General features: G+C 38.8%; 1 protein-coding gene across 1 annotated transcript in view; it reads right to left on the bottom strand.

Annotated features, from left to right (window-relative positions):
* The window catches only part of PIK3CA (phosphatidylinositol-4,5-bisphosphate 3-kinase catalytic subunit alpha), an 84,242-nt gene extending 68,822 nt beyond the window's left edge, over positions 1-15,420 (bottom strand). Inside the window, exon 1 of the mRNA XM_060639260.3 lies at positions 14,957-15,420. The gene's annotated coding sequence lies outside the window, so the exon portion shown is untranslated. The remainder of the gene's footprint in view (positions 1-14,956) is intronic.
* Positions 15,421-16,228: the final 808 nt, after the last annotated feature.

Consider the following 16,228-nt stretch of genomic DNA (forward strand, 5'->3'; position numbering starts at 1 on the left):
AATCCCAGACTTCAAGCTATACCACAAAGCTGTAATCATCAAGACAGTATGGTACTGGCACAAGAACAGACACTCAGATCAATGGAACAGAACAGAGAACCCAGAAATGGACCCACAAACGTATGGCCAACTAATCTTTGACAAAGAGGGAAAGAATATCCAATGGAATAAAGACAGTCTCTTCAGCAAGTGGTGCTGGGAAAACTGGACAGCGACATGCAGAATAATGAACCTGGATCACTTTCTTACACCAGACACAAAAATAAACTCAAAATGGATGAATGACCTCAATGTAAGACAGGAAGCCATCAAAATCCTCGAGGAGAAAGCAGGCAAAAACCTCTTTGATCTTGGCCGCAGCAACTTCTTACTCAACACGTCTCTGGAGGCAAGGGAAACAAAAGCAAAAATGAACTACTGGGACCTCATCAAAATAAAAAGCTTCTGCACAGCAAACAACCAGCAAAACTAAAAGGCAACCGACAGAATGAGAGAAGATACTTGTATACGACATATCAGATAAAGCGTTAGTATCCAGAATCTTTAAAGAACTTCTCAAACTCAACGCCCAAAAAACAAATAATCCAGTGAAGAAATGGGCAAAAGACATCAATAGACACTTCTCCAAAGACGACATCCAGATGGCCAACCGACACATGAAAAAATGCTCAACATCACTCATCATCAGGGAAATACAAATCAAAACCACAATGAGATACCACCTTACACCTGTCAGAATGGCTAACATTAACAACTCAGGCAACAACAGATGTTGGTGAGGATGCGGAGAGAAACGATCTCTTTTGCATTGTTGGTGGCAATGCAGACTGGTGCAGCCACTCTGGAAAACAGTATGGAGCTTCCTCAAAAAACTAAAAACAGAACTACCCTACGACCCAGCAATTGCACTACTAGGCATTTATCCACAGGATACAGGTGTGCTGTTTCGAAGGGACACATGCACCCCCATGTTTATAGCAGCACTATCAACAATAGCCAAAGTATGGAAAGAGTCTAAATGTCCATTGATGGATGAATGGATAAAGAAGATGTTGCATATATATACAATGGAGTATTACTCAGCAATCAAAAAGAATGAAATCTTGTCATTTGCAACAACATGGATGGAACTAAAGGGTATTATGCTAAATGAAATCAGTCAATCAGAGAAAGACAAAAATCATAGGACTACACTCATATGAGGACTTTAGAGACAAAACAGATGAACATAAGGGAAGGGAAACAAAAATAATATAAAAACAGGGAGGGGGACAAAACAGAAGAGACTCATGGAGAACAGAGGGTTACGGGGGGGGGGTTGTGGGAGGGGGGATGGGCTAAATGGGTAAGGGTATTATGGAATCTACTCCTGAAATCATTGCTTCACTATATACTAATTTGGATATAAATTTTAAAAATAAAAAATAAAATTAAAAAATTTCCATTATTATATATAATGCTGCAAAAATGAAATTATGGGATCAAAAGGTATGTTAATTTTAAAGGCACAAAAATTGCTGACTTGTTTTTTTCCAAAAGTGTTCAATCAATTTAGACTGCCAAAAGAAATATACGAACAAGCACATTTCATGGCATATTCACCAGCAACAAAACCATTAGAAAAATTTCCTGGTAACTCAAAAAGTAAAAATATATCACTGCAACTTAAAAGTTTCACTTCTTTGATCATCTGTCAAGGAGAAACATCTTCCCATTTGCTTTTATTTTCACTTTAGTAAATGAACCTGTTTTCTCAAGTTCTTTGCTCATTCATGTACATTGAACTTGGTGCTTTTGAAAGCATTTGTAGGAACACCTTAAAATTAAAGGTAAACATTTGGCTTTCTGCAACTGTGAAGTTGGAGAGATCCTGGCCAGGCCAAGGATGTTGGATCTTATTGGTCTCCCAGCCGTTCAACCCTTCCCTGGAGCCCCAATAAAATGATCTGATCCACATAAACAAATAGAGATAAACCTCTGTCTGCTACATATTTGCAAATTTCTTTTTTTTTTTTTTTTTTTTTTTTAATTTATTTTTGGGACAGAGAGAGACAGAGCATGAACGGGGGAGGGGCAGAGAGAGAGGGAGACACAGAATCGGAAACAGGCTCCAGGCTCCGAGCCATCAGCCCAGAGCCCGACGCGGGGCTCAAACCCACGGACCGCGAGATCGTGACCTGGCTGAAGTCGGACGCTTAACCGACTGCGCCACCCAGGCGCCCCACAAATTTCTAATCCCAGTTTGCACATCTTTAATTTATTCATTTGTATTGGGGGGAGGGAGGTGGGAGAAAAGGACAAAATAAATGGCAATGTTCTGAGTCAATGTAATAAATTTTCCCTTCATGAGTCCTTCCAGTTCTTTAAAGTCTGGAAGGTATTTCCCCATTCACATAAATTTTTTTTTTAATTTTTAAAAAATGTTTTATGTATTTTTGAGGTGAGGGGGAGAGTAGGAAGAGGGGCGGAGAGGGAGGGAGAGGAGACAGAGGATCTGAAGCAGGCTCTTGTGCTGACAGCAGAGAGTTTGACACTGGGCTCATGACTGGGAGATCATGACCCCAGATGAAGTCAGATGCTTAACTAACGGAATCACCCAGGTGCCCCCACATAAAATATCTTTCTTAAATGAAACTAGCATAAGGATATTTACTCTTTTTCATCTAACTCTTCAATTTACCTTGAATTTATTTTGGTATATAAGATGACATAAAGATTCAAATTTATTTTGAATACTATTTACCACTCTCAAAAACATGCACTGAATGTCTTCCTTTTTCTGCTGATTTCTGATGATTCTTTTATTATATTTAGAATATATATTTCTGGGATCTCAATTCACTTTCACCAACTTTACTATCAGTGCTATGCCAGTACCCTACTCTTTTATTTATTATAGTTTTACAGCGTGCTTTGATATCTGATAGGGCTACAGGGTTATTAGCTCTCTGGCACTGTTCTTGGTTTTTGACCTAAGTTATCTCATTTTTACCTCTAGTTTCTTGGACAAAACTAAGAATTATCTTGTTAATTTCTCAAACACATTAAAAAAAATCAGAATTATGCTAAACCTCAACCTCTAAGTTAACTTGAGAAAAACGGATATTTGTTAATAGTTGGGACTTCCCATTCAGGCACATGATGTTTTTCTCCCTGCAACCCCCAACCCCCCACCCTGCGCGTATTCCAGTAATTTTCAGGTTTCTCCACAGGGGCTCACACATTTCTTATTAACATAATTTTATATTTTCTGTCCTTGCTATAGGCGACTTTTTCTACCATATTTTCTAAACAATTACTGCTATTATAAAGGAAAACTACTGAGTTTAAAGTATTTTCTTAAATCTAGTTACTCTACCTTCCTATTAATAAGTTCTAATAACTTCTCAGGTGACTCTTGGTTTTCCCAGGAATGCAATCATACCACCCAAAAATGGGATTGTAGAGCTTTTTTTTTTTTTTTCCAGTATTTACTACTTTTCATTCTAATTCATTTCTTATTATATTGGTCAGAACATCCAGAGGAATATTATATAATAATGTAGTGATAACAGGTTTCTGAGTTTTAAACACTCATTGCTTCTCTAGTATTTCACTATCAATTTTTACTTTAGCTTTTAGTTTGATATGTTTGTTAAGGAAACTTCTCTTTATTTCTGGCTTTTAAAGGGACAAAAGGAAATTATTATTTTCTTTTCCATGTTTACCGATATGTTTACTTTCCTTATCAGATCTATTGACCTACATATTATAAAATTTCATATTTACCCATCTTTGCATTCTTAGATATTTGATAATCATAAAAGACTTAACATACTTAATTATTTTTATTTCTATTTTATTCATAGCTATTTGAGTTCTACATTCATAAAGTTTGCACAGGCTCATTTCTGGAATACAGCACCCTGGAAACATCTCTTTCAGTCACTAGCCATCTAGTGACAACTTTTCAGGCTCACAAAACCTAAGTGGCTTGTTCAGTGTCATGTGGTTGAAAGGCAGGTTAGATATTCTGGTTCTGATCTAGAATTATAAGCAAATGTCCCATTTCAGTGCATCAACCCTTTATTCTCCCCCAATGTGAGAGAGAGCATCTCTTTTCAGCCCTCATCTTCTGGACAGCTAGAAAGATGGGCACATGGCAGCTCAGGGTACACTCTTCTCTTCTAAGACTCTAGGGGAAGTTCCACCTCTCCACACAGATCATTCAAAAAGTGGGTGTTTGTACAAAGGGAATAAATATTTCATAAGGAGGTGAGAGTAACATGGAGATATGTTACCTTATTTATATATGTCCTGTCTTTTACTTTTTCCCATTTCCCTAGGTGAAAGTGTTAACAGAAACCTACTCAGAGTTTTCATAAAATAAATTCTGAATAACATGGCTGAGTTTCCTTCAGCAAAATAAGTAGTTAATTCTTAACTTTAATTCCTAGGTTAATCACAATGACACAGTATGGCAATGAACGCTTGGTTAGTACTAGGGCAGTCCACGGTCATGTTTTGTTTTGTTTTTGGTTTGTTTTTTTTCATTATGCATACCACCCCCTAGAAGAGACGAAATTCTATATATAGTTTTACACATATAAAAAATGTCTGAAAGTATGCTTAGTAATTCTTTAAAAGTAACAATGAAAAACTTTGAATAACTGTGCCAAAATTATAGATCCTTTGTAAAGCAATCTCCATATAAATTAATTATAACAATTCATGTAGTTTTAAAAAGTACATGGACTTTATTGTTTACTATCAACCTGGTGAATGAGAAATAGAGACAATAGGATCATCAACTTGAGAAGAATAAGTTATGGTGTGTGACCATCAAGAGCAGTCTAAATTGCTAAAAGTTGAGAGGTGAGAAAACATAAACACGTATCTTTACCAAAAACTTAAATATGAACTAATATTCTCATTTATGTAAAATGTCAATACAATGATGCCACAAAAACTTGTATCAATGATGCCAGGTAGGTAACTTAGTAATTAAAGGCAAAGAATTAGAGACTGAACTCATGTTAAAATCAAAACACATGGTTGTTTTCCTTATTTTCACACACATGACTTGTAAGGTTTATACAATGTCCAATGAGTACAAACCAGGTAACAAACAAAATGATATCTAAAAAGAGTAAATACTGTATTTAATAAAGACTTCATAACAAGTATCATGGGTAAGTGAAATATAAGCAGCTTCCAACATGACATGAGAATTCTATAAAAGTCTTGTAACATAGGGACTATATGACAATAGGACACAACTACAGACTTCAGTGCATGAGGGAGGACAAGGAAAGGAAATGACGGGTAGCATGAAACAAGTGCTACTTCAATGGCTATTGAATGCTATTAAAGATATCTGTCAGGGATTTTGAGATTCCAGGAATTGACAGGGAAAAATCAATCCATGGGAACATCAGACTAGATGTGAAATATGTACATCCATTTCTTAGTATCTTCTGTCCATCAATACCTCATTCCCACCAAGCTAAATCTCCATGTGCTAACTTCTCTTAGGAGTAGGTGTGAAACACAATTCAGATTCCTAGAGTTAGAATGAAATTTTAAGTTGTAATAGAACAAAAAGAACATTACTGCTTAGTAATCAAGAAACTTGTTAGAAGGCAGCCTTACTGTTCACTCTCTAGAGACTGGATCCATTAGTAAATCCTCAGAATGGACAAAATTCAATTCACTACATAATGTTAACGCCCCCAAATAAACTGATGAATAGGACACAGTTTGTGCTCTCAAGGAGTTTACAAATATTTGTCGAGTGTTTACTACCAACTAGGCACTGTCAAAAAACTTAACTGTATTAGTCATTTAATCCTCACTACAATGTTATGATGTAGGTATTGTTATCATCCCTCTTTTACAAACACGGAAATATGTGTTAATAACCCAGAGAATATTTAACCCAGACAGGGTAAATAACTTGCTTTAAGCTAAAAAAAACTACTAATCTCCATAGTCTGGCTCCAGAGCACATGCTCTTAACCATTATGACGTATATTTTGGAGAAAGAAAAGAAAACTAAAGAAGCCTACGTACAGTAACTGTATTTTGTGAATATTCGAAGACTGTCCTGCCTTCAAATATTCCTACTGTCAAATTACTTACCTTCATTTTGATTGGGGAAAAAAATTATTTGCAGGAGAAATGTACTAATTTACATGCTTAATATTTATACTCAACAAAAAGACCACAGCATGATACATTTAACTGTTTTAGTCATCGTACATTAGTAGATACATTTAACTATACAATAATAGTGTCCATGAACATTATTACATGGCTGTAAAAATTACTACCTTTTATTGTACAGAATTAGTGAAACTGAATTTGAGGAAATCTGGAGTCCCATAATATCATTAAGAAACTTGAAAGTTGGTCGTTTCTAGTGAACAGAAAATGAACAACCAATCTCCACACTATAAAATTACTAATATTCCAGACTGCTTTGAGTGTTGCTACCATTATAATTATCAAGACAAGTACAGAAGCTGCTTTGGAAAAGTCCTGTTCAACTTTTACAACTGCTATATAGTTAGAGAAAAAGAATACAGGGGTGCCTCGGTGGGCCAGTTAGTTGAGCATCGGACTTCGGCTCAGGTCCTGATCTCCTGGTCCATGAGTTCGAGCCCTGTGTCGGGCTCTGTGCTGACAGCTCAGAGCCTGGTGCCTGCTTTGGATTTGGTGCCTCCTTCTCTCTCTGCCCCTCCCCCACTCGCATTTTGTGTTTCCCTCTCTCTCTCTCTCTCAAACATAAACAAACATAAAAAAAAAAAAGAATACAAGTATCTTTCATAAATACTTTAAGAAGCTGCCTTTCGGGGTCTCAAATGCAACTAATAATAGCCATTAGATTTTAAGGAAATCTTCATATAGAAAATAACTTTAAAGTGATGTTACTATTGGGTGCCTGGGTGGCTCAGTTGGTTAAGCGTCCAACTTTGGCTCAGGTCATGATCTCACGGTTCACAGGTTTGGACCCTGTGTCAGGTTCTGTGCTGAGAGCTCAGAGCCTGGAGCCTGCTTCGGATTCTGTGTCTCCCTCTCTCTTTGCCCCTCCCCTGCTCACGCTCTGTCTCTCTCTCTCTCTCTCAAAAATAAACATTAAAAAAAATTTTTTTAATGATGTTACTATTAATATTTATAAATAAAAAAATGACAGTATCACACAGTTTTTCCTTTCTTTCCTGTCATGTGTGGTTTGATTTCAGATTGGACTTTAGTAGTTCTAGTTTCAATCTTTTCCCCCACAATTTTTCCCATCAAATATAGTGCTCTATATTTGATGACGTACCCTACAGACCTATATTATTCACAGAATAGCTTAGCTGGCGAAAAACTTCAAGGTTTTTGCACTTGCCAAGAAGTTAACCTCCTCAGACTCCTAAGGAAAACACACACACACACACTTCACTCACTTTTTAAGCTAAAGGCAGTCAATTGTTTCAAAATGCAACAATAGTACTTTCAGGTCTAGACCTGTAATAAGTCCATCAAAAAAGTACTTGAAAAAGTACAATCTCTCAAAGAAAAATAAGGTACAGAAATGTGCTTAGCTTGTTGAAAAATGAGTACATACTCCAAATAACATCTCATAATTTGAACAGTTTGTTGGCTACAAAATATTCAAACCCTGAAGGTGAGTAATTTGAACGTTTATAGAAACAAATCAGTGGCATAGATACCAATGCTTTCCAATCAAGGACAATTATTTTTGTCATCTTTCCTTATATTTGCACAAAAAGGCTTATATTTGCACAAAAAGGATATATCTAGAAAAAAGGCTTACTATGCCTCTTGATTTACAGTCCTAAGATTAGAACACATTTTCTGAAGAACATTTAGTGGGACAGGTCATCAAAGGAAATTGTGGAACATACCTTCCTAGAAGTCTTTAACAAGTAGGGATGGTGATCAGTGGTATTAAGGGTGCTGTGACAGGTTTGCTGGCCTTCATAACTCTGTCACCTGGTGTGCAATAGATGACCTACTCTCAATGCCTATCAGTCATTTAACTGCTCTCAATGCCAGTAACCAAAACGGCCACTCCTACAGTAAGTCTGATTCTACAAAATCCCTGATGGTTTCAGAAAGAAAAAAAATCTTTCCAGTCCATTCTTTTTCTGATGGCAGCTTGTCTATGCCACAGAATTTCACACAAGAGCCTTCAAATATGTGCAAATTTATAAGCAAGCAGACAAAAAGATTTTAGCTTCTGAAAATACAACAGACATGGACTATCCTCCCTCGAGGGAGTGGCTTACTTACTCTTCCCTGAAATCAGAAATAGACTTTAAAATACTAGCAATATCCCAGAATTTTGGAATAGCAAAGAACATTAGATGTCTTGTGGGTAAAAGAAACAATTGTTGAAAGGTCAAGCTCTAAAACCAAACAGCCAGTTAACAGTTCAATACAGAGTCTAGATTTTAGATTCTTGATCCAATGTTCTTTTCACCATAACACACAGCCTCTCCTTAACCTATCAATCTTTGTTAAAATTATCTCTAAATAGCAATAGAAATCTGCAACTACTTAGCAACTTACAGAAAAGTGTTTCTGATATACTTCAAACCTATACTCAATAAATGATCAACTAAGACTGGCACAGAGCAATTTACCTAGTTTTAGATAGTTTGAAGTATGTAGTTACAAACTGATAAAAGAAAATTATTTTGATTCTCAATTATGATTCTACTGTGAAAATATCAATGCTTAGTGGCTAGTTATATCCAGGCACTATGCTAAGTGCCGAAGATAATAGGAATGAACATCCTGTCAAAAAATTTATGCTTAAAAATATCTTTATCATATTGTTTCAAATTTCTATAGTGCTGGTTTTTTTTTTTAATGTTTGTTTATTTTTGAGAGAGAGAGAGACAAAGTGTGAGCAGGCCAGGGGTAGAGAGGGAGACACAGAACCTGAAACAGGCTCCAGGCTCTAAGCAATCAGTACAAAGCCTGACTCAGGGCCTGAACTCACAAACTGAGATCATGACCTGAGCTGAAGTTGGGCGCTTAACTGGCTGAGCCACCCGGGTGCCCCTCTCTATGGGAAGTTTGTACGATGCACCTCTCCATTGAGTCTTACTAACTCCTGAGTTAGTATTCAGTTTGGCAAGAGAATTAAGATCAGAGTAGGATGATTCTATCCTGGTACAGCTTTTTTCAAATCAAAACACTTGACTTTTTTTACACAAATATTTAAAATATGATGTGTACCAGATAGGTATGGTCTGTAAAAATTCTTACTACATTTTTAAATCCCACCTTTATTTCAAATGGCAATGCTGGCTTTGATACAAAGACTCCTTTGTAACAACTGCAATTATATGCTAAAGGTTACTAAAACTTAATCTAGCAATTTAGATAAATTATCAAGGTAACTACTAGAATACTACAGAAAAAATGAGTATTTAATTGTTGGGCTAAATATGAAAGGTGTTATTCTTGTATTAGATGTAAACTTAAAATAATGATTAGTATGTATACATTCTTCCTTAATAATTTTATGTAATTTTAGGGATCATTTAAATTATCTCATTAATTACATGAGTTACTTAGCAAGCAACATATTAGAGTTCCTATCATCTCAATGCAGAAAAAGAGGCAAAAACTTGATATAATCTGCCTCCTCTCCCCCATACACATATATAAAGCAGCAGTTTGTGGCTGGAATTCAGTCCATTAGTCCTCTAGATCAGAGCTCTATAATCCACCCTAAGAACAGCTTCACCTTAATAAATATTAAACTTGAAAAAGCTCTAAGGTACCACATTTATTACAAATTCTTTAGTGGAACATTTTAACTTTAAACTCCCCAAACTATGTATTTGGGGACAGGGAGAAGAAACACCTAAAAATTCCTTAACCAGGATCAGTCAATCAGTTCATAGAAAAAGGGTTAAATGTGAATAAGATATATAGCTATACAACATTACTGGTATATCTAAGGTCTAATAACCTTTTTTGAATGATGGAAATCTCAAGCCTTCAAGTTGAATGCTCAGACTTCATTCACTATGTGTTGCTTCAAATTTCTTTATGCCCTAACACTTCAGTTTCTTCTCCCCACAGTTTTCAGTTTTTATTATAGAATTTTTCTCCAAAATGGTAATAAAATTCACTTTAAACATAAACTTAAGGGAAAACTCAGGCATGCCAATTCGATTTATATAAAAATACGATCGGTATCAAAAAACTTTAGCAAAGAGATATTAGTACACTGTAAGGTTGCTCTCTATTACCAAATAAATCCTAAGATAACTATATAAAAAACATGGCTCCCAAATAAACAATTTCAGTCTGTTGATATTTGAAATTGCTACTGTGACATCAAGAACAATCTTATCTTCTGGAATTGGCCCTGACCAGAGGTGTATTTCCTATATCTCCTAGAAATTACCAAATAATGATTCCTGAGTTTTAAGCTTTGGTGAACAGAGACTTCACCAAAATTGCTGGGTCTTCTTTTTATAGATCACCCTTAGTTTTAATTTGTCCCCTTCTTTTGGAGCGGTCAAGTCTGATTTCACTTATCTTTGTAGGTGGTATAAGGTCACCAGACTCTCTCCTCCTTCAAATTATAGATGTATTGATAGTTTAGCATTTGATATCCTGTCATGATTGAAATTTCTAAGCACAATTATTTCCCAAGCTAACACGTGGGTATTTGACAGTCTAATGGGGTTCTGAGAAAATGAAACTAAAAGCCACAGTTGTTTTGGTCCCTAGTCACATCTGTAATGCTAGCACTCAGCAAAGTGGAAAACAGGATTTAATACATAAACTATGTCTTTCTGTTATCTAAGTCCACTCATGAGATCTAACACCTCCTAAGGGGAAAGGAAATGAAAATTTATTAAGTACCTAACACAGGACAAAAACTCTTTTAGATGTATATTATCTCATTTAATTCAACAACAACTCTACTGAATAGTAATTACTCCTATTATGCAGATTAGGAAATCTGTCTAAAGTAATCCTGACAGTAACTCTAAGAGCCAGGTATTAAACCAAGGAGCTTCAGATTCCAAAACCAATTATTTTTAGTTTTTTGGTACTCATAAGACTTTAAGGCCAGATCACTGAGTACCATGTAGAGCACCCAGTACAATCTCTCTGTGTTACAGATGAGGAAACAGAAGCCCCAAAAGACTGAGACTTGCCCAAGGACATAATGCTTGTAGTGAAATGGATTTGAATTCAAGTCTCCTGATTTCCTGGGCAGTTCTGTGCATAATAATGATCCTTATTTTTGTTTGTATGTGTTTGGGGTTGAGTCACACTTGATGTAATTCATGTATAATTTATAACGTCTCAACTGTCTCTAAACGAAATTATACGTGTGGCAAGTTCAGGGATAGACACTTTTAGTGACCAAAGATATTAAATGTATTTAGCAGAAGTAAAAACTTAATTGGTGTTCATAAATTATTACATGTTGTAAAAAATCTGTTGCCAATATATTTATTCAGTTAATAAGTGCCTATTATCTGCTGGCTACTGTGCTTGGCAATAAGAATACAACTGTATATAAAATAGAAAAATTCCCTATCCTTCACATAGAATTTATATCCTGGTGGAGGATACAAATAAACAGTCAATTATAATGCAGTGAGTCAATGCTATGACAGTAGGAATACAAGATGCTATGGGAACAGGAGGCAGGGATACCTAACCCAGACTAGACTTTTAGGAGGAGAAGGTATGAAAGATGAGTAGGAATCAGCTAGTTAAGGCAGAGGTATGGAGTGCGCGAATATTTCAGGAAGAGTATTTGCACATGAAAGCAGGGAAAGGTCAACGAAGCTGTGGGAGGAGAAATTAACCTAGAAAGACAAGCAAGGACCAAATCATACAGGTCCTTGGAAACAAGGGCTTTACAATTTTGTATATTAGAATTACCTGGGGAACTTTAAAACAAACAAACAAACCACAGATGTCTAGGCTCCATTTCAAACCAATTAAATCAGAATCTCTGGGAATGAGGCCCTGGCACTGGTAGTTTAAAAAAGCTAACTAGAAGATTCTAACGTATAGCCAAGATTGAAAACCACTTTTAAAGCTATATAAGGAATTAAAAAATATGCTTATTACTGGAAATCATGAAAAAGGTGGTCTTAAGTAATTAACTTTTCTGGGCCTTAGTTTGTCTATCAGAAAGCAGGAAGAAGCAAGTTAGAGATAGTCTGATATAGTGAAAGCAGTCAGAAAACATTGGTTTTGTCAATGAATCTGTCACCTGACACCTGTATGACCTTAGATTAAAATGTCACTTCTCAAAGATAGTGATACTGCCTGCCTACAGGACTGCTGTAATTCAAGACAACACTTAAGAAAAAGCTTAATAAATGGGCTAATAAAATAGAAACTAGAATATTCCAAGATTTATGCTGCCAAAATTGCACAATTTTAAAGATCATAAATATTTTCACCAAGGATGAAATCTTGTATGATGCTTAAGGAATACATTTCATTCATTTAAAGAATAATGCCTACCTTGGAATTCAAGATATTAAAAAAATAAAATAGGGAACTGATCCTTTTAATGCTATTCTAGTTGCTAAAGAGATCAAATGGGATTAAGTTAGCTCTTTTCAAATAAACAGATCAACAGAGCAAATGCCCTTTAATGGTAACAACAAATGTTTAAAACTCCTTTGTTCACTAAAGGGCTCTAATCATGAAAGCTACACATAAAGTAAACTGTCTTAGGAAAAACATTATTATGATCTACCTTATTATACAAGTATTTTATTTATAAATTTAGTGGTTTTTTTTTTGTTTTTTTTTTAAAGGAATACTTCTTTGGGATGGAGAGGATCTTATCCTCACAGGAAGGAAGCTCTGCCTCCAGAAGGACTGTTCCATACACAGAGCCAGGCAGTCACTTGTTCTTTTAGCCTCCCTTTTATACATATCCAGCCCATGAGAATATACACTTTCATGAAGTAATCTTTCAGTTCAAGTACAGTATTGTATGCAGTGATATCACTTTCATGTTATATCTAATTTACTTAAAATTTAAAAACTTTATATATATTAAAGCAATTCTGCATTTACATGTGTGGTTTATTTTGAATTCTTCAAGTAAAACTGACAGAAATGCCTTTCAAACTTTATACTCATAGTTGATAGAATATTAACTTAATATTAATTTACGGTCTTGCTATTTCCCCCATGGAGCTATTACTATTATGATGTGCTATCACATCATAATCACCTATTTTGTGATTTTAATAGAAAACCACTCCATTTTACAATGATGAAAACTGCACAAGAAACTTGTGAAAAAAGTTATGGATGAAATTTTAATTTTATCCCAAAACACAGGATGAGAAAACTTAAAAAACGAAACAAACACCAACACACACACACACACACACACACACCCACACACACACCCCCTGCTGGGCCCTCTTCAGATAATTTTGGTTGATGACACTGCAGAACAGTTAATCTGATAATTAAAATTTTCCATACCATGTGATGTTTAGCTAGAGATCTACGCTATCAACCAGAATTCAATACTTCAGTTAAAAAATCTTAAAACTTGAAAACACAGACATATTAACAAATTCTTACACTTGCAGTTGCTCTGAGGGCTCCTTAATAAAGACGTAAAGTGTTCTGATCTATCCAAGTTAAATTAGCAACATGGTTAACTTAAGTATTTCCAGGTCTTAACATCACACAATCCAGCACACAAGCAAATTTGTAATACCCGAAGAATCTATTTTCTAAGCAGGAAAACATGCAACCAATATTGCCCGCAGTGGTTCAAATGTTGGCCATTGAAATCACCCGACTTGAGTTACCAGGAGTTCATCTACCCAAGTTTTCTGGGGGTTCTCCCAGGCCTCACAAACTGGATTCAAAACATCATCTCACAAACCCATGTCCCGCATGTGCACAAAGTCGCTGGAATGAGGAAGCTTCTCAAAAACGAAATCACAACTCTAATTCATTAAAGAATATGCAGGCTGTTTTCTACAAAGCCCTCTCTTGTCGCGCTCCCCTTATCGTTCATATAACTATGTAAACAGTTCCCCCGTTATTGACATCTAAGAAAACAGTTTTCGGTCCCCAATTCTGGGAACAAGCCACCATCACCACTATTCCTTTAGCATCCTAAAATAAACCCCTCAAGCCGCGGTCAAAACACTGGCGGAACGTCTGGTGTTTACATAGCCCAATCCTGGGCGTACCCTACCTTTCTGAACCACTTAGGAGCTATGAAGCAGACATCGCATAATAGACTTAGTAAAGACACAAATCACGAGACAGTGTCTCAGGTCTATGAATGAAAGATCCAATACGTTTGATTGTCTTGGTTAAAAGGGGGGAAAAAAACAACCTCGGGAGGAAGGGTGGGAGGAGAACTGCGGGGTGGGGGGAGCGGTTTTCCTTCCCAGCCCCAGCCGGGCGATTTAAACTCAGCGTGAGGCAAACACAGGGTCGCCCGGCTGGCGGGGCCGGAGTCCTGGGGCATGACAGCAGCCCCTCTGGAGCAGCTCGCGGCTCCGCCAAGATCCCTCACGCCGCGCTGCTCGCGGCAGCCCGGCCACCCGCGGGCCGGGTGGGCGTGCAAGGGTGCGGGGGACCGAGCTACCGCGACCGGGGCGGCGGCCCTTGGGTGCGCTTCCTCAGATTCCAGCCGCCCATCCCCAAAAATGAGAAAGGAAGGAAACGAGGAGCGAGGCGGCGGCCAGGGTGGAAAGGAGAGTAAGCCGCGAGCCCTCGCCTCTGCATCTGGGTGAGGCCAGCGGCAGGCGGGGAAGAGGGAGCGGCGATCGCTGGCGAACTCCGCCGCGGGCCGACGCTGAGAGACGACCCGTGGGTAGCCCCCGCCCAATACGACGGGCGCGCCGGAGAGGCCCCCACACCCACCCCGTTCCCATCCCAGCCGCGCCCGCTCCCAGCCATTCCGCGCTGTACTCACGCTCGGGGCTCCTCCAGGCTCCGCGGCTCTAACCGCATCGGGTCCCAGCCCCGCGGGCGGCGGCGGCGGCGGCGGCGGCGCCGAGGGAGAGGAGAGCGGGCGGCTCGGCCCCCGCCTCCCGGCCCCTCTCCCCCGCCGCTCCGGAGCTGCCCGGCCGGGCCCGAGCCCTGCCTCGCCGGCGGCCCCAGCCCCAGCGGCCGCGGCAGCAGCAGCCCTAGACCTCAGCGGCCGCAGCGGCGGCACCGGAACTGCCGCTTTCTCCTTCTAGCTCCCTCTCCTCTCTAGCCCCCGCCACACGCCCCCGCCCCCGTCTCCTTTCTCTGTCACCCTGTTTTTTTTCCTTTTGTTTCCAGAATAAACTTTATTGGTCTCTTTTCCGCTCACATCGTGTAAACAAACAACGAACTCTTCCCCACCCCCTCGACTCCCCCCCTCCTCGGGCAGAGGAGGGTAAGAGCTGAGGAGGGGCTGAGCTTACAATACCCCGGAAGTAGATGTGCAAAGGAGGGAAGTGAAATTGCGGAGACCTGGAGGGGGCAGTGGGCAAATCGGGTAACAGTGTGCCAGTGCGCCTGCGCCTTGCTTTTCCGCCCGAAGTTCGCGTGTTTTGTGTGCCGGGGTGGGGGGGGGCCTCTGGCGCACGGGTGTTTATCTTCCGTCCTTTGCAGCAGTGGGGATGTTGTGTCATCTTAGGACGGCATATGTGTTGTGTGTCCATTTCTGCGGGCACCAGGCAGGCCTGGGTAGAGAAATAGTGTTAGGATCGAGTTCATTTACGCTCTTGGAGGAAATGAGATTTCCTCGTGTTTGGGAGCGAGAGAAGGGGCCTCGGCTAACCGCGGCTGTCAGTGACTAACCAGAAGCGGTTATGGATATTAGAAGGCATTTTACAAAGCGTTACTGAGTGTCCTTCTGCCAACATAAAGTTAAGTTGTAGCCCAAATTGGAAGAGAAAGTGCTATTGGCGCTCTGCAATCCTTTGACTCACTCCGGGGAGACCTTTTGCAATGCTCTTTTTTTCAGATTTGAATCAGCTTGTAAGAATAAATTCTGGCTTGAGAAGACGAGTGTTTTTCGCGTAGTGTCCACAGAGACTTCAGAAAAGCCATCTCAGCTATAGATTAGATTGAAGCTTTGTGCTGCGGGCCATAGAAACCCACTCTCCCCACCCCTCCACCCCCCCTTTTTTTTGAGAGTAAAGAGATCTATTGCTTTTTGAGATCGCTACTGGTAAGGGTCCAGCGTTCTGCGTATTTCCCCCCCTGGTGGTCT

The sequence above is a fragment of the Panthera onca genome, chromosome C2 (assembly GCF_046562875.1).
Source record: "Panthera onca isolate mPanOnc1 chromosome C2, mPanOnc1 haplotype 2, whole genome shotgun sequence".
NCBI classification, from domain to species: Eukaryota; Metazoa; Chordata; class Mammalia; order Carnivora; family Felidae; genus Panthera; species Panthera onca.